The 20,556-nt window shown below is 28.4% G+C and overlaps 1 protein-coding gene and 1 long non-coding RNA gene across 4 annotated transcripts in view; one reads left to right on the top strand and one right to left on the bottom strand.

Moving 5' to 3' along the window:
• The window catches only part of Eip78C (Ecdysone-induced protein 78C), a 105,532-nt gene that overhangs the window by 30,084 nt on the left and 54,892 nt on the right, over nucleotides 1-20,556 (top strand). The gene's annotated exons all lie outside the window — the stretch shown is intronic.
• Nucleotides 14,985-20,050, bottom strand: LOC149031617 (uncharacterized). The gene is made up of 3 exons (XR_016177519.1): nucleotides 19,616-20,050; nucleotides 19,300-19,542; nucleotides 14,985-15,307 (listed from the first exon to the last, which is right to left on the bottom strand). It is a non-coding gene; the product is annotated as an uncharacterized LOC149031617 (long non-coding RNA).

Below are 20,556 nucleotides of genomic sequence, written 5' to 3' on the forward strand. Positions count from 1 at the left end.
TATAACACATATTTACTATTTGTCTTTTTTTTTATATTTAATTCTTATTAAATTCTTTTTTTAATTACGTAGCTTGTTTTATTTATTTATTTATTTATTTATTTATTATTGTAAATGTGTATTTTATAATTAATATTTAATAATATATTTAAAAATAAAAAATATATATATATATATTTGTATTATATATTAATTTATTATAATTTGTTATATTTTTTATTATATTTATATATAAAATATGCAAAGGTTTTGTACCTTTAGCTAGCAATACGTTTGACGTATTTATGCGTCCCACCTAGTTATTTTAACATAGTTAATTTATTATAATATTATAAATTTAATTTACATGTTAATAATTAGACGTTTTTTTTTAGAAAGAAAGAAAAAAAACAACATATGTAAAAAAATATTTTCTAATTATTTTAAATACAAATATTCATGTTTTAACTATGATAACATATATCTATATATATATATATGCATTTAATAGACGATCGTGGTAGCATAAATTTATTTCCCCTCTCTTTCCCACTGCTTTTAGTTCGATCTTTATCAACGGGAAGTTATTCGACGAAGTTTTATCTTACAACTATCTCGATCGTGTTTCCTCTCTTTCTTTCTTCTTCTTCTTCTTCTTCTTCTTCTTCTTCTTCTTCTTCTTCTACTTTCATTCGTTCGTTCGTCCGTCCGTACCTTTTATTATTATTTTTTTCTTTTTTTTTTTTCCCACTTCCCTCAAGTAAAGTAGCCGACGAGAATGTAAAGAACGAACGAAGATAGATAGATGAACACGAATATAATTTATTCCTTGCTGTATATAATCACCCGGTATATAAAACGGCGTATTACAACGATGTCGAAAATAAAACCAACATGGGGATTATTATTCCAGATATGCCGAAGGCACGTTATTAAAAGTTACGCAAGAATAACTTTTTTTTCTGGTTTTTTTCTGTTTTTTTTTTTTTCTGTTTTGATTATACACTGTTACAGAAATGTACATTAATTTGTAAGTTAAAATTTTGGTTAAAATACAAATACGATATTTTTTTATTATTTAGTCATTTTTAAGAAAAAAAATTTAGGTATACAAAAATAAGTCATTTTTGTTTATTTGAAAAATACTACGTTAATCATACGAATACTACTGTAACCAACACAAAATTTCAAATATAATTCAAAGATGATTTAATCATTTTAAAATAGCAAATACGTATTTGCATTAATAATTCATTTTTAATAACAAATTTATTTAGGACAACAATTTTCCACTTTTGTATATTTGAAAATACTACGTTAATCATACGAAAATACTCATAACCAACAAAATTTCAAATATTATTCGAAGATGATTTAATCATTTTAAAATAGCAAATACGTATTTGTATTATTAATTGATTTTTAATAACAAATTTACTTAGGACAACAATTTTCCACTTTTGTATATTTGAAAATACTACGTTAATCATACGAATACTACTGTAACCAACACAAAATTTCAAATATAATTCAAAGATGATTTAATCTTTTTAAAACAGCAAATACGTATTTGTATTATTAATTGATTTTTAATAACAAATTTAATTATACAAAAATAAAACAATTTTAATAACAAATTTACTTAGACTAAAGTAAGTAAGCCATTTTTGTATTTTTGAAAGTACTACGTTAATCATACGAAAATACTCATAACCAACAAAATTTCAAATATAATTCGACGATGATTTAATCATTTTAAAATAGCAAATACGTATTTGTATTAATAATTCATTTTTAATAACAAATTTACTTAGGACAACAATTTTCCACTTTTGTATATTTGAAAATACTACGTTAATCATACGAAAATATTGGTAACCAACAAAATTTTTAAATTAAATTCTAAAATCATTTAATCTTTGGAAAAAGCAAATACGTATATTTATATTAATTATTCATTTTTAATAACAAATTTACTTAGATAAAAAATAATACAATTTTCCATATTAGAAAATACTACGTTATCTTTTGCGTAACTAAAAAAAAAAAAAAATTTCAAATAAAATTCTAGGATAATTTAAATCTTTCGTTTAAAAAAAATTTAAACAAACAAGAGATTTAACGTTGCATTAAAATAGAATACCAAACCTTATTTAATAAAAAAAAAAAAAAAAGAAAACAAAATAGGAAAAAATTCTTAGTCAGCGTACCGTTGCAATTTATTCGATACGTGATATAAAAGGAACGAAGTATAATAAAGAAATCGATCGTAAAAAAGAAAAAAAAAACAAGGAAAAAGAAAAGAAAATAAAAACGAAAATGAAACTAAAAAAATAAAAAAGAAAATGGTAGAGGAAACGAATAAAGTCCTCTAAAAAGAAGAAGAAGAAGAAGAAGCGATTTTGTACTTTGACGATTGGACAGTTTTTGATCGACATGAAACAGTAGGTGAGATTGGTGGAACCTTGTGGGATGGCAGAGGGTGGAGTGGGGAAAAGGGTAGAGAAAGGTAGACTTTGGCGACGACGTCGTTGACGATGATGGTGATGGGCACATTCGTGCTTGAGAATAAGAAGAAGGAAGGAAGGAAGAAAGAAAGAAAGAAAGAAAGAAACAGAAGAAGGTAAGATGAAGTGAAGAAAGAGAAGAAGAGATGGGGGAGAAGAGTGGGAGGAGGGTGAAGGGAAAGGCTCATCAAGAAGGCATTGAACCCAGGATTCCGTGCGAGGACCACCAGTAGAATCAGTAACCGAGGACCTGCTGTGCGATTCGTCCATTTTTCGCGCTGCTCGGATCTTTTCAGACTTTTAAATTCATTCTCGAACCATCTTCGATTTTATGAACAAACGTAGTAGTAGTAGTAGTAGAGCTACTACTACTACTACTACTACTACTACTACTACTATCTTTTAGTCAGCTACAGCTTCCATTTTTTTTTATTTTTATTTTTTTTTTTTGGTTAATCTTGTTCGTCTCGGTTCTTGTTCTTCTGGTGGCAAGAAGACTCTTCCAGGAAATCGAACTTCCAATAACGAGTCTCCATTTCTTACGATGAGTATCGATCGTATCGATCGATTTCTCGATCCGGTTTTTCCCAGATTTTCTCATCGAATGAAGAATATCTCACGTTTATAAAACTTAAGTCGAACTTTATTATAATTCGTTCAAAATTATGTAAATATGAGGACTAAGAGAATGTTGGATGTGTTTGTTTGATCATTAAAATAATTATTTGTAAATGTTGTTCTGTTTTTTTTTATTTTTTTTTTATTTATTGATTATTATAAAGTTTGGTTTTTTTTTTTTTTACACATTATCCCTCGCGGGAAAATTTTATTCATATATTTATATAATATATTTTATTTGTTTGTTTGACGTGTGTAACAATCTTCTTAAATAATAAAATCAATTTATTTGTTAAATGTAAATAATAAAATATTCGTTTTATTATTTATTATCGTTGTTTTATATTTTATTTGTTCTTTAAAAAATGAACAACAGGTATATATATTTATATTAATATTTTTATATTAATTTAATTTTAATATTTATTATCATACAAATTATATTATACAAATTGTATTATTTTAATTTATATATATATATCAAATATCATAAAGTAAATCGTATATCTCTTGTTTTTCGAAATATTTCAAAAATTATATTTGAACATTATATAAATTCAATATAAAATATTAAAAATAACAATTATTATCTAACAATTTAATTTTGACAATTTTCATTTTCAAATTACATTGAATTATTATTTAATTTAATATAATGTAATTCTGAAATAACCGATAAACTCATTTTTTTATTTGTAAATTTTCACTTAGGTACCACTTTTATAATTATGGGCACATTTCTTTAAAACAAAATAGAAAAAGAAAAAAGGAAGGAAACTTTTTTTAGACGATAAGTATAATAGGAGATAGTTTATAGCAACATTCCGAATTAGCCTTTGTGATGATGCTTTTTATGTACTATATCGAAAGAGAATAACTGAGGCCTGACTCTCTCTCTCTCTCTCTCCCTCCCTCTCTCCCTCCCTCTCTCCCTCCCTCTCTCTCTCTTTCTCTCTAGAGAATACTCGTGAGTCGTTTAATTATAGCAGACCAAAGAGAACTTCGTCGTACTCCCTCTTTTCATTCTCAGAAGGGTGGACCAGGGGATGGGATAGGAGTAAGGGATGAGAGTGAAAACTTCCCGAACAATTTGATCCTATGGAATAGAAGATAGATAGATATATATATATATATATATATATATATATATATATATATCTATAAAGCGTTGACCCAAAAGTAAAGCTTCAACCAATTAAGGAAACTCTAGTCACTTTCAATAAGCTTTCTATCCGATTCGATTATTGGACAATTTTAGTAACATCCTTTCCTAAGTATATTGCGTAAGTGATATCAACTAAAACGAACTACGACCATTTTTTCCCCTCATTTTTTTTTATATTTTTTATTCAATTACATTGATACTCTCTTTTTTTTTAACCAAACCTTGTTTTCGTAGCCATTTCTTTTTTTTTGTTCTTCTTCTTTTAAATTTCATATGGAGGGTAGATGTAAGGAGTAACATTTATGTATATGAAAAGTATCCGTCGAAATGCATTCAATTAGGGTGGCGCCACAGTAGCTTGAGGGTAAATTGTAAAGGATGCGCCAAATATTAATTAAAGTAGGATTGAGAAATAAACAAGTAACACACAAATTTCACAACACAAATTTTTACCCATAACTGTTTTGTTATTATTCACATACTTTTTCATAAAATTAAATGATAAAAAAAAAAATCAATAAACGTACTATTCACAGTTGACGAAATAACATCATTGTAGGTACACACACGTTTTCTCATAATAATTCTTTAAGGTTAGATTTAATTACATTACTACATAACTCGGTATACTTCAATTCGTTTTACAATTGCTATATTCATACCATACCTTTTGTCTACACCAGTGCCATTCTGGAAAATTTTTCAACTGTTATTTATAGAAAATGCTGGACACTTTATCAAATTTTCTCCCATATAAGATGATACTCCTCCTTATCTCTACCATCCATATTTAAAAGGTATCCTCATACTTATTTTTATTTTCATCTTAGACGAATATTATCCTTGTGATCTATTAAATCTCACATACTTTTCATATATTTTTTTTCTGTGTATATACATACATATATATAAAGAAAATATAAATATGTATGAAAATAAATATTTGATCAAAGAGTAGTAGTAGTAGTAGTAGTAGTAGTAGTAGGTAACTGATGGACTCTGAAGGAACTTCTGTATAAAAATTCAAAAGATTCGTTAAAAAAAAAAAAAAAAAAAAAAAAAAAACAAACGAACGTGCAAATGCTCTTCCCCATTTCTTAGAGCGTTCACTCTCTCGCAGTCGAAAAGGGCAAAGGAAGCGAATCACGTTCGCGTATCAAGTATTCTCTGTACGCTACGAGAAAGAAAGAAATAAAAATAAGAGAAAGAGAAAGAAGAAAATAAAAAAATAAAGAAAAGAAAAGAAAAGAAGAGTAAGAAGGAAAGGAAAGGAAAGGAAAGGAAAGGGAATAACGTGGAAGGTAAAAGAGAAAGAGAAAGAGAAAAGGGTCGGGGTGTCCCACTACTAATTTAAGGCGTTACCAACTTGTACGCATCCCTTCACCCCTCTTCACCCATCTCCCTTTCCCCCTCCCCTGCCCTTACCCCCTTTCACCCCCCACCCCCCGAGGTTTGAAATTTTGGTCACGCTCGAATTCGGCAACGACCTCTCTCTCGTTGCGATTCTCATCGAAAATCGTACGACTATGGGTGGTGGTACTGGTGGTGTGATGGTATTGGTGGTGGGTACCTTTTGGTACTTTACTCCCTCCCCCTCCTCCTCACCCCCTCCCCCCTACTACACCCCTCAATCGATTATACTTCGTGATGAACGCGCGAGTTTTTCTTTAAATTTCTTTTCTTATGTTTGTTTTTTGTTTTTTTTTTTGGGTGGGACGTATAAATACGTTAAATGTGTTTGACGTATTTTATGTATAAATGAAGGAAATAAATATATATATTGTATATCGTAGTCTTTTTATTTATTTTAAATATAAATATTTAAATAAATAATACTAAGAGTATTACTAAATTTTTATATTAAATAAATTTTATTAAATAAATATTATATAAATATATTATATAAATAATACTATTTAAATAAAATAATACTAAAAGTATTCAATTTCAATTTTATATTAAATTAATTTCATTAAATAAATATTTAATAAATAATTATATTTAATAAATTATAATATTAAATAAATATAATATAAATATATTATATTGAAATAATACTATTTAAATAAAATAATACTAAATAATAAATAATAAATAAATAAATATATATAAAATGATACTAATCGACATAACAACTGTCTTAAACAAACTAGGATTTTTAAGGTTAGGATTTTAATTATATGTTAGGTTTTCATTCTATTCATTTTCAATACATTCTCACTTCTAAATTTTTACCACACGTACTGCAAAACAAAAAATGTGCTTTTTTCCATTTTTATTGTAATTATTATTATTATTATTATTATTCATTCTTTGGGGTTGAAAAAGAGGGGAGGAAGATTATCACGGAAAGGGGGGGGGAGAAAGAAAAAATAGAAATGGGTATGGTAAAGAAAAATACTTTGTGATAACTTGACGATTCGCTTACCAAGTTGACTGTCGTGAGAATGCAAGAGGTAGTCGATCATGCACCTGCCACCACCATCACCATCATCACCACTAACACCACCACCAACACCATCGTCAACTACACACAACACAACGATGGTGAACGTTGGCCAATGCACTCGATGCAGTATTATCGAACGAACGAACGAACGAACGAACGCACTTCTATCGTCGTCTATTTCTTTCTTTCTTTCTATCTTTCTATCTTTCTTTTCTTTCTTTTCTTTCATTCTTTATTTTTGTTGTTTTGTTTTCTTTTTTTTTTTCTTCTCTTTCTTTCTTTCTTGCCTTTGCCACGAATGGTCGAACAGTTCTACATCGGACAAGGAGTTTGTCTCTTGTCGAAGAAGGGAATCGATCGACCAAGTGAAAGTACATTGCTTGTGTGCAGTATTATACATATATATATATATATATATATATATATATATATATATGTGTGTGTGTATGTGTGTATATGTATGTTTGTATGTGCACAAAACGTTTGCCGTGCCTCCTACTCTTTTTTTTTTTTTCTATTTTTTTTTTCTTTCCTATGTCTACCACTACCACTACCACTACTACTACTACTACTACTGCTACTACTTTTGTATTCTTTTTTCTCTTTATCTACTTTTCTCTATTTTTCTTTCTTTCTTTTTCCTATTTCTCTCTCTTTCTCTTTTTCTTTTTCTTTTTCTCTTCTTTTTATTTACTTTATGTATGAAGGGGGTGGGGAAGGGGGAAGGGGAAGGCCCGTCTACCTGTCATTATCTATTTATTTGCCAATGTTTCTTCTTCAATAACAAATTTCTATCTTTTTTTACGTTTTGTAATTCTTTTTTTTTGTTTTACCTTATTACGTATTAATCATTATCCTATTTGCTATACGCATGAGAATAGATAACTGTCAATAGAATGTTACTGTTAATTAGTAGTTGTTCGAGTTAATTATAGGGAACTACGAGAAATTGTCCTATTAATGATAGATAGTTGTATGTATGTTGTACTTCCTGTATTAAACTATTTACTTTTAAAGTCACACGTTAGATTAGATCATTTTTCAAAAATAGGCTATTAAATTAAATTGGTTTGTTTGTTTGATTTTTTCTTTTTTTTTTAAGTTTAATTGAAATAGATTTAATAAATCATATAAATCTATAAATTAATTTTTTTGTGTTTAACTAACACACACAAAATGAATTTTCTAAATTACACGTTAAATGAAATATATTTTTTTTTTATTTTGAATTATTAAAATTAAATGAACAATAATTATGTGATCCACAATTATGAAAGTGGTATTTAAAAAAAAAAAAAAAAATTACATTTAAACATTATAAATGAATTTTATATAATATTCGAAATAACAAAAACATTTATTTTTGACAATATCGTTTTCAAAATTACATTGAATTTATTTCATTGAAAATAAATTGTAGAAACACTGGCGAGATTTGGTAATTTATATTTGCAATGAACTTTCGGGGTTTCTAATACTAATTAATAATATTAATAATAATAATAATAATAATAATAATAATAAAATAATGTAATGTGAAATAATTACTAAACTCATATTTTATCAATTTTTTTCCTTACCTCAGACAACTTTTATTATTTCATTTTAATATAGACACATATTATATCAAATATTTCAATTGTTTATATTTATGACAAGTAACAGGGAATATTTATAAATAATTTATCTATCCATTTATTCACATTTATTTCTTTTATTATTATTATTATTATTCGTTTCTCATGTACCTTGTTCTCTTTCTCTCTCTCTCTCTCTCTCTCTCTTTCTCTCTTTCTCTCTTTCTGTTACTGTTTCTCCCCTTGTTCGTTTATAACACGCAAACTGTTTCCTCAACTCTCGTAGAACTCTGTCGCAATTTTCACGCGCGGGAGGATAATGAGTGAACAAGTTCTATACTATATATATATATATAGTATATTCGTTTAAAGGGGTGTTGCCCTCTTGCAATTTTATCCAAAGAGAAGAAGAATACTTTTCATTCTTTCATACTTCACAGTTTCATATATCCTTCTAACAATATTATTGGATTGTTCAGAATGAAATTTCATTTTTTTCTTAACACTTTATTAATACATTAATTAATACCAATCAATAAATAACAACACGTGAGATTGGTGACAAGTTAAATTGATTAAATTCAACTGTTTATGTTCACTTGAAAGGCCTAGGTCAGGGGTCTAAGGCAACCTTTTGAGTCGGAGCAACCAAAAATTACAATTTCAAAGTTTTTCAAGAGCCACTCAATGTTTTCTTTCGTTTTTTTTTTTTTACTAAACTGTTTTAACGAAAAAACCGCAGCTTCATATCCATGAAGCTGCATGTGGCTCGCGAGCCGCAGGTTGCCGACACCTGGCCTAGGTTTAACTTTGTAAACAAAAATTATTACTATTGGATTGTTCAGAAAGTAATTTCAATTTTTTCCTGACACAATAAAAGCTTTAAATTGATGCAAATCGGTCAATAACAACACCTAAAATCATTGACAATTTAAATTGATCAAATTCAACTGTTTATATTCACTCAAAAGATCTAGGTTTTAACTTTGAAACAAAAATTGTCTTCATTTTCATAAAAGAAAAATAAAATTAATTTCTAAACAATCCAATACTTCTTCTTCTTGATATTTTATCATTTTTTTTTATTTTTTTATTGTTGTTGTTTAAAAGAATATGAAAAGAGTTTAATGAGGAGTCAAATATCATTGTTGGTTCGATGGTTCGATTTCACTCCCTCATAGTAGTCGTTCGATCTTTCTAAGATAAAATAGAAGACTTTCTAAAGTTTATCTCGAGAAAGCTATAGAAGCCACGTTGAACCATACCACCTTGTAGATTTATATATATATATATATATATATCGTTTGGGTTAAGCAAGTCGAGCCCGGGACTCGGATATATGGCCCTCGAGAGAAAGCTTCGTATTATTGGCCTTTAATGAAATTATCTTCGCTCGATCGTTCTTTTACCTTCATCGGGGAGTTGAAAATCGACGAATAAAAATTGACAAAGAAAAATTTCACCCTTTTTTATTTTTTTTTTTTATATTCGTCTTTCTTTTCCTTTTTATTTTTCTTTTCTTTTCAATTTTTTTTGTTTTTTTATTACCTCTCAAATACCTATACGTGTGATTATAATTAAAATAATAAAAGTGAACAATTATAAAACGAATACTGCACAAGTCAAAACAAAAATAGATTTGATACAAATTCAATGACAAACTTCATAATTCAATGTGTCTCTAATGTTTTGTTTAAAATAAAAACAAATTTGTGATTTTGTTTATAATTGTTTTCGAATGTGTTTCTCAAATGTTTTGTTTCATAAAAAGAACAAATTTGTGATTGGATTCAAAATGATTTCTCAAAGTGAAATAATTAAGATCAAATCTTGATTTATAATCGAACTAATTATTATTATATTATTAAATATAGTTGAATAATCATAGAAAAATAAACAATCGAATTATGCAATTGGAAATTTTCCACTTTCACGTTTATGATTCGACAATGGTTTGATTTGATTGAATGATTATTACTTGGTTATTTTATTTTATATTTATTTACATAACGAGATAATGTGTATATGTAAGTATTAAGATTAAAAGAAGAGAGAAGAAAATTGAATAAAAAAAAAATAAAATAAAATAAAATTGTTTCGTCCCAATTTATTGTTGTTGTTGCAATAAATCGAAGTTTTCTTATAGTTCCACATAGTCGTCTCCCTGTGAAACACCTTAATAAGGATTACGTAAGTTACGAGAAACGGTGACTCGTGTTGTTTGCTTTCAGTCAACCATGCATTTATATATATATATAAATGTATATATATATATGTATGCATGTATATAGGATAGTTGGGTATAAACCATATGCGGTTGCGCGAACGCGGAAGAGTTTGAATCTCTCATTCTTTCTTTCTTTCTTTCTTTCTTTCTTTCTTTTATTCTTTCATTCTTTCTTATTTTATTTTATTTTATTTTATTTCTATCGTAATCGCAGTAAAAGAGTCAAACACATACATACAAATACATATACAGAGAGAACGCGTAACTCGCGTAACGTGTGTGACTGGTAGAAGATCGAGAAAGAGGTGTGTTTGTAGAAAATTGATCTATCTCGACCGTTTTATCTTCAATTTTTGTATATTTTTTTTTTTCATCATTCCTATTGATCGTAATTACATGTTTTCATCTTGTCAAAGATAAAGAGAAAATAGGAAAAATGAAAGAATAAAAAAGGAAGGAACGTTCGTAAGTGATATAAAAAGTAAATCTGTCTATATATCTATATATCTATATACATTATATAAATATATATAATTATAATAAATATATAATTTGATAATATAATCTTTTAATTTAAATTGTAATCATTTAGTAATCTTTTAATTACAATTTTATTATTTTAATAATATAATAATATATATATATAATATAAATATTATAATTATAATATATAAATAAATTAATAATATAATTATTTAATTTAAATTGTAATAATTTAATAATTTTTTAATTACAATTTCTATATTTAAAAAATATAATAATATCAAAAAATATATTGTAAAATATATATTAAAATAGTAATATATATATATATTACACCCATATGAATGTATGTATATATAACAAATTAATTGTAATAGTGTTATAACATCGTAGAAACCCATATACCATAACTTAAACCAATTATACTTCCAATTATCATTTCAAACCAAGTTATATTTACGTACATCGAATCCTCCGCTATTAAATATCATCATTAGAGAGTGTATAGTTACCAATGTAATAAAATTTATTTCTTTAAGCTACGGGTGACAGATTCCACATGAAGAAAATACTCTGCATTTATAGTTTGACGGAAGTAGCTAAATCTCTCTCTCTCTCTCTCTCTTAACTCTCGCATCATCATCTTCCATTGGTTTCTATCCTAGGTGCGGTTTCATAGACGGAAATAAATATGTATTACATATGTCCTACGTTTTATATACCATAAAAAAAAATAAAAAGATAGAAGATAGGTGATGTAACACGTATATAAATTTCTCTTATAGTGTTGATGAGAAGAGAACTCGACCGGTTATCAAAAAAACCTCCACCTTCTCCTCTACCTCCTCCTCCTTCTCCTCCACCTCCACCTCTCGTAGTTGAGGTCAATTAATCCTTGCGTATTCGTGACTATCGTTTTCGTTGCGTGATTGTATTGAATAAATAAAGAAAATGAGATATATAAAGAGATGAAACGATTTGTGTTTTATACAATTGCAATATAGTTGGAATTTGCTATTGGTAACTCGTTGAAAATCGACTATGACTACTATTACTATTACTACTACTACTACTACTACTACTACTACTACTACTACCACTATTACTACCCGCAGGATATAACCAATTTTAATATTCTCGAAGATATCGAAATAAACGCGAGCCTGATATCCCATTTCTTCGCGTTCATACCTTCAACCCGTATCTCTCACAATATATATCTATATATATACACACACATATACATATATATATATATACATAGGAGTATTCATATCCTCGTATACTTTTCTATTTCTCTTAGCAACGTCAGAGCCACTTGCAGTTTTTACTCAAGAAGATGCTCACGTAACGCATTCTCTTTTACCATCATCCTCATCCTCTTCTTCTTCTTCTTCTTCTTCTTCTTCCATTTCTTTCTCTCTCTCACTCTCTCTCTCTCTCTCTCTCTTTATTCTTGTTTTCCTATATATTTGTTCTTTTTCTTTTCTTTATTCCTTTTCTTTTTCTTCTTCTTCTACTTCTACTTCTACTTCTACTTCTACTTCATCTTTTACCTTTTATTCTTGAGAGACTGTAGCCAGGGTGCGTCTGTTCAAAGACATGTGTGCAGGTGTGCAAAAAGGGGGTTCTATCTTCGTTCTCTTTCGGTATTACTCACACCACTACTATCTTTGAATTCTCCTATTCGTCCTTTTCGTCTCTCCATTCGAAATTCATGTACTCGGTGTTACCGATCAATCTTCGTATATATAATCTTATAATACTTTATTCTCATGACAGATATATATATATATATTCCTTTTATCGATAAAACGATTTCTATCAGGTACTACTTTCATTGATTTTCATTTTTTTTTTTTTCAAGTAGTAACTTCATTCATTTTATAAAAATAAAAATAAAATCAATCGTGAAGAGTGTTTTTCTACTTTTTTTCTCTCTCTTTTACATGTAACGATCGATATATCATATTTAAATAAAATTCATTTAGTATGTATGTTATTTGTACGTTACATTGGTAATAGTTTGCAAATAGTTTGTAATGTAATTGTACACCCTATAGATTTGATTTGAAATGTAAAAGGAAAGTAATTATCAATGCATCATATTTGTATATATTTTTTATATTATTTGTAGGTAACACTGTGAAATAATTTGCAATAATTATAACTTCATTGTACACCCTATAGATTTGAATTCAAACAACGATCAATTGGGATCTCTAGCACTTGAATACGCTATCTGGTGGCTACATTCAAAATTAGAGTAGATAGGTCGAATTGCTACGCCACGTGGGATCTCTAGTACTTGAATACGCTATCTGGTGGCTAAATTGAAAATTAGAGTAGATAGGTCGAATTGCTATGCCACGCCCCTGCCAGAGATCCCAATACATCAACACATTTCTATAAAATTCATTTTTTATATCACTCGTACCTAACACTAACAAATACTTTGCAATATAATTTGTAATATAATTGTACACCCTATAGAATTGAATCCAAATCTAAGAGTTGAGTTAACGTTCATGAGTTAGAAACGAGAAGATGGTAGCAAGTAACGACTAGTATTAGTATTTAGTATAAGTATTTGTATTTGTATTAGTAGTAGTGGCGGCGTCTCTTCGAGTTTGTCGTTTGCGAGCTTACTCTTCGTGATCCATGGCCTGTCCCAATCTATGCTGCTAAGGCAAAAGGAAGCAAAGCAAAAAGCGGGCAAACACTCGGCTTAACCCACTGAGAGGAGGCCTCGGCTACCAGAATAACTTGTTCCGCATTGCATTATTAGACGGTTATTTTGGTGCCACGTCTCACGATGCTTTCTTCTTCTTCTTCTTCTTCTTCTTCTTCTTCTTCTTCTTCTTCTTCTTCTTCTTCTTCTTCTTCTTCTTCTTTTTCTTTTCTTTCATATCATGTAAGAAGAACTTTTAGGTTAGGACTCTTCTTTTACCTCATACCTGTTTTTTATTCATCTTCCTTTTTTTGAAATGAAAACTTCTTTAGAATTAGGGTGATCTGAAAATCGTGAAACGGAACAACGTGAAACGGAATAACGTAAAACCGATGAAACAAAAATAATGAATTAATTAATCAAATTTTATATACAAAAATTCAGTGTGTCACAATATGTTTGTCCATTAATAATTTCAAAACTACTTCAACTTATTTTCATGAAAATTATTTTACTTTCACGTGATTTTTGTCCAACTTAGCAAATAGCACAATTTTTATTTAGAGGTTATCTAAGTTCTGTAAGGTTCTTTCAATAGATGGCGCTGTATTACAATTCAATTATTTTGAAGCTTGATTTTCTTTGAAGGTTTCACTTCTATCGTGTGTGATCTGCACACATCTGTTATTTTATTTTGAATTATCAACATTTCATTTTGTTTTTAGAAGTTATCTAAATTCTGTAAGATTCTTTCAATAGATGGCGCTGTATTACAAATTTAATTGTTTCAATATATTCACGTACCTTAGCCGTGTTTTCCTTGAAAGGTTTTACTTCAATCGTGTATGATTTGCACACATCTGTTTTTTTTTTCTATTTTTCTTATTACATCTTGAAAATTTCAAGAATTATTTAGACACATGTCAAAGTTGCTTTCCCCCCCCCCCCTCCACTTTTTTCCTTAAAATTACGTGCAATCATATTCGATGTTACAAAAAGGGATGGGGGTGGGGGAAAGCAAATAAGAACTTGTGTGTACTCAATCGCTAAATAATGATGGCTAATCGTGTGACTACGTACGTCAGTTAATGTTTAAATTTCGAAAAGAATTATTATTTTTATTATTATTATTATTATTATTATTATTATTATTATTATTACATACGATTGGTTGGTTTCACTATATTACGGATCTTTCCCCCTTTGATGATTCTTTTTTTTTTAGTATTTTTTTTTTTAATTTTATTTTTATTTTTGTTACTTAATACTAACCAGTTATTATGCATAACTTTTCTCAAAGAGAAAAGAGAGAGAGAGAGAGAGAGGGAGAGAGAGGGAGATAGGATAACGACGACGACGACGACGACGATGGTGGTACACAGTAGCGAAAGGTCGTGCTTTGCATCTACCATAATTTCTACTTTAATGCGCTTATGCTCGTTCGTCAGAGCATATTTTCTCTCTTTCTCTTTCTCTTGCTTACATTTCTCTCTCTCTCTATTTTTTTTTTTGTTCTTTCTTCTATTTCAAATTTCATCCGAGAAGTTGATGTTGTTGGTTGTTGTTACATAACGAAACGAATCTTTTTGAAACAAAGAAACTTCATCTAGATTTTCTTCAAACACGTTTTACTAAACAAAACAAAACAAAACAAAACACAGCATTGTTTTAATCAAAATTATCAATCTTCACTCACGTACAAATAAGAAAACATAGAATCATAACTAAACTTTATTATTAACTTAGGTTAATATTTCTAAAAACAATGTAACATAATCTAACAAGAAGAAATATCATCGGGTCGAAATACTGTAAAATGTGAAATGGAGGTTTATGGGGAGGAGAAACTCTCTCTCTACATTCCCATTTGAAATTCTTAACTTGATAGGAGAAGAATAAGTTTTGGGAGAAGAAAGTAAAAGGTTGATCTCTCATTGGTGAAGAACTATGTTGTTGTTGGGTTGGTGTTGTTGAAAGAATGGGATCTTGGATGTTGGTGTGTGTGTGTGTGCACCACGTGCAACACGCAGGAATCTGCTCTTTGTTCGTAGAGGCTTGCTCCTCTTGTTGCACGGCGCAACTGCGGAATAACGCGTTTAATGTTAAGCCGCCGAACGATCCGCGGGTACATGGGTGTGGCTCCTTGTTACGGGATCTATGGGAAATGGCAGAGGTTGGACGATCCAACCAACATACACACATAACACGCATACATTTTATTATATATATATATGGATATGTCTATATGCTTGTATATATATATATAGCTTATGTCTGGCTGCTGTGTATGTGTGTGTGTGTACAGATGATTTTCTCTTTCTAGTGTACAACGTTTATGTACATAGAGATCTGATTCATTCTTAGGGTTCACTTCACATGGTGCATTAGAAAGACGGTATCCATGGTGTACTATTCTCCTCTTCCTCGGGCAAAGGCCAATTCCAACCATGGACACGACTCACGTGAACCCTTCTCTCCTCTTTTACTTGTTTCTTTATCTCTCTTTGTATTTTTTTTTCTTTTTTTATCTTTCTCTTCCTTTTATACATCTCTCTTTCTCTTTCTCTTTCTCTTTCTTCTTGAATAACACAAAGGATCAAGCAGCTATGGAAAAATCATCTTTCCCATAACGTCGACTAACCTATTCGATAGGAATAATAAAGTTGAATTGTAGTTGTTGTCATTTATTACGATTGTGTAGTATCGATCGTGAATTTATTATGAATATGATATAATATAAATGTTTGTTGTTTAATAATTTATTACATTATATTTTTTTTATAATTAGATATGAATTATGATTGTTTTTATAATATTTTATATATAATAGAGATTGTTATGAATATTTTTATTTATAACGTTTGCTTTTTTTTTGTAATAATTTATTATGTTTTTATAATTAAATAAATTATCATGGATACTTTTATAATATTTTATTTTTATTATATTTATTATTTTATTTTATTATATTTTTATACAATTAGATATGAATTATCATTGTTTTAATAATATTTTATAATAGGGTGTGTTATAAATATTTTAATTTATAACGTTTGCTTTTTTTAATAATTTATTATATTCTTATAATTAAATAAATTATCAAGGATAGTTTTATAATTTTATAATATTTTATTATATTTTTATAATTATTTATTTTATTATATTTATACAATTAGGTATGAATTATCATAGATAGTTTTATAGTATTTTATAACATAGTGTGTTATAAATATTTTTATTTAATATTTGCTTTTTAATAATTTACTATATTTTTACAATTAGATATGAATTATCATTGTTTTATAATTTTATACTATTTTATAACATTTTGTGTTATACATTTTCATTTTTCTTTTTCATTTCATCTATTAGATAGTTATCTCAAGTGTTGAGATATTATTTTAATATATATATATATATAGATATATTATATAATGTATTCTATTTCATATATAATACATATGAAATATATATGTTAATAAGACTATATTTTATATGTGATAGGTCAGGTTAAATTAAATATAGAATTGTTTATAAAAAATGTACAATCCGTCGTCCCACTTTACGAGGAAAAAAAAAGAAAAGAAAAAATATGAGTAAAATAAAATAAAAAATAAAAGCTATGACGAGGTTTTGTTTGTTTGTTTGTTTGTTTGATAAGTTTTTACAAGTGGATCGTAATCGATCTTTCAATTTGAATTAAATTGGTTCTATTAAATTAATTTAAGCCTCTCTTTCTCTCGAGAAAACAAATTCATTAGAGAACCGATATACACGTGACCTGTGTTTATTATATGAAAATAAAATACTTTTTTTTTTTTTTTTAAATCATTTAAAATACATCTTAAAAATAATACAAAAATAAACAAATATTATTGAAATGATGAAGGAGTTGTTGCATCGTATCAAAAGTTATACAATCTTTCTAGTTGTAATATTTTTAAATTAACCTTTTTTTTTAACCAGTTGACTGTAGAATTTAGTTTCAAAAGATTACCCCAAAGGGTGCGAAATTACAAACAAACGCAACGACGTGTATACACGTCCAACACACTTTAACTGGTTAAATCTATATATATATGGAAATTTGTATATTCATTTTTAACATTCACACCAAAAAATTCTTCTTCTTCTTTTTTTTTTTTTTGGTTTCTGAATAAAATATTTAACATTTTACTGTGAGAAAAATTCCAATATACACATTTTTATTGTCCTAATTGTCTGATGAAAGATAAAATTGAAAATGAACGATACGATATAAAAGTTGGTCGAGTGGTTTTTTTTTTATAAAAAAAAAACAAAAAAAAAACTTATCGATTTAAATACGATTCTTTTAAAAGAAAATAATAATTTATGAAGATGTGTCTAACCCAGTGAATTAGCATACTGTGCATCTGTATATGTCTCTGTATGCGTGTATTATACCCGCGTAAATATAGGAATACTGATTAACCAAGAAGGGGATATAAAAGCGTCGAATGAAAACTCGTTTAACTCGTTTACCCTCGGAATACCCAATTTTTCTTTTCTTTTTCTTTTCTTTTCTTTATTTTTTTTTTTTTTTTTTTTTTTTCCCCACGTGATACGTTGAAGGCACGTTATATGACACTTTGTGCCGAGACATTTCCTCCGGCAAAAAAAAAAAAAAAAAGAAAAAGGGCTCTTTAAATGCGGCCTCGCGAAGTGTCGACTGGGGGTAGCTCTCGTCACCCACCCTTCTCTCTCTCTCTCTCTCTCTATCTCTCTATTTCTTTCTCCCTTTTTATTTTCTTTTCATTTTTCTTTTTCTTCCACTACTGGGTACGACAAAGACACGCAGATTGGCGGGGACTTTTGGTACTCACGAATTAGGCGCTTTAGTTCCGGGCTTCGTTCGAGTCTAATTCGAGCTGAGTAACACAATGACAAGCTTAAAAATGCATTTACGTTTGAAACAACCACCCCCATCCCCCATCCCCCATCCACGTCCTTCAAGTTCGTTGAGGTAACGTAACCTAGTGCATTTTAATTTTTAAGAAGACACACACGGCTTTTCTACTCACAGGAAAAGGGTTTAATACACTACTCAACAACCTTCTTTGAATTATTAACCAAATAATCACGGATAACGTGTCATTTGAATAATAATAATAATAAATATGTATATTAATCAGTTAAGTGCGTTCGACGTGTTTATTCGTTGTGTAAAATAAACATATTACCATTTTAATATATATAAATTACGTGTCACGTTGTTTATTCGCAATGGACTCCTAAACTACTGAACCGATTTTAATCAAATTTAGCACACTCTGTGCAGTATCATCCAACTTAAAAGATAAGATAGTTTATATCTCAATTTATCATCGCAATATTATTTGTTTATTAACAAAGAGTCATGATTAAAGTCGTGTGTATCGGACTGATTGTGAGCCACAGCAACGCGTGGTAGGGTACCCCTAGTTATTATATATTATTTTTTGTTAATTTATTATCAACCTACTGTTGTGTTACTTAGGGTAAAGTAAACGATTGTGTGCGTTAAATCCTGATAAAGTTAGTTTAATCAATCCTAATAGATATCCTAACGAGATAAAATAGAATAAAACGAATTGGTTAATAAGAAATAGTAACAGTTACCTACACGTTTAGATATATATCTATAGATTCGATTTGACGAGTTACTATCTTGATTATTTAACAGAGTAGTCCAATGTGTAAATAGTGCTAGGTACAAATTATCGATTAACGTATACCTACGAACGTAACTGTTCGTTATCTGGGGCTGAGCTCGTTGAATGGTTGCCTGCCTGGTTGGTTCGTTGGTTGCTTGTTGGTTGCTTGTTGGTGGTGGTACTTTGAGAAGCTGGCACCATCTGTCGATCTCCTGTTAAACGAAAGAGGAATTAGCTGGTGCAGGAAAAGGGTTGGAACCTTGGAAAACCTATCGTGAATCTTACTTTAATGTTATCTACTTCTTCTTCTTCTTCTCACGAGTTGAGTTTACTTCAGTTGAGTTGAGTTGAGTTGAGTTTAGTTGAAGAGGAATGAGAAAGATAATCTTCTAATCGAGTTTTCCTTAGTATCCTTCTCTCTCTCTCTCTCTCTCTCTCTCTTTTTCTATCTTTTTCTGTTTCTGTTAGAAGTAAGGAAGAACTCACACGGCGATGTTGTAACTCAGCGGCATTACGAGCGACGATTTGTCGGCTCTGAAAATAGCTTTTCAACTTGGCGTACATAATACATCGACTTTAACCAGTCCGACGTCGTTCATCGTTATCTTCCCTTACAATCGTCGTCCCCGTAGCGTAGGCCACGCTTTCGCTCTTACGTTTCCGAGATGATTTATCGCGCGAAAACCCGTTCTACTACGCACCTTTTTTTTTTTTTTTTTTTTTTTTAAGTAGACGTTTCTTCTACATTACACTCTCTTTCTTTCTTTCTTTCTTTCCTTCTTTCCTTCTTTCTTTCTCGTTCTCATCGATAATTCTTGATAATCTTTAATCCTACTAGCTAACGAGATTTTTCTTATGTAATATTTCTTTTTTTTTTTTTTAGATTTTTTTTTTTAAAGTAAACCCCTATTTGGAGAATCTAGGAATGTATATATATAATATATATATATATATATATATATATATATATATATATATATATATATATATATAAAGATAATTATTATTTGGGTGATTTAAGAGATTATTTTTTATTTTTATCGATTAATTAATAAAAAAATTGTAATTTAAATTTTTATATATATATATATATATATATATATATATATATATATATATATAATTTTAATATTTGAATTAAATTATATATAAAATTATAAAATTATAAAATTAGAAATAGTATAAAAAGAAATTAAATTATAATAATTCTACAATATATATATATA

This window comes from Polistes dominula, unplaced genomic scaffold (genome assembly GCF_049000335.1).
Source record: "Polistes dominula isolate Pdom_NZ unplaced genomic scaffold, Pdom_raw_medaka contig_82, whole genome shotgun sequence".
NCBI classification, from domain to species: domain Eukaryota; kingdom Metazoa; phylum Arthropoda; class Insecta; order Hymenoptera; family Vespidae; genus Polistes; species Polistes dominula.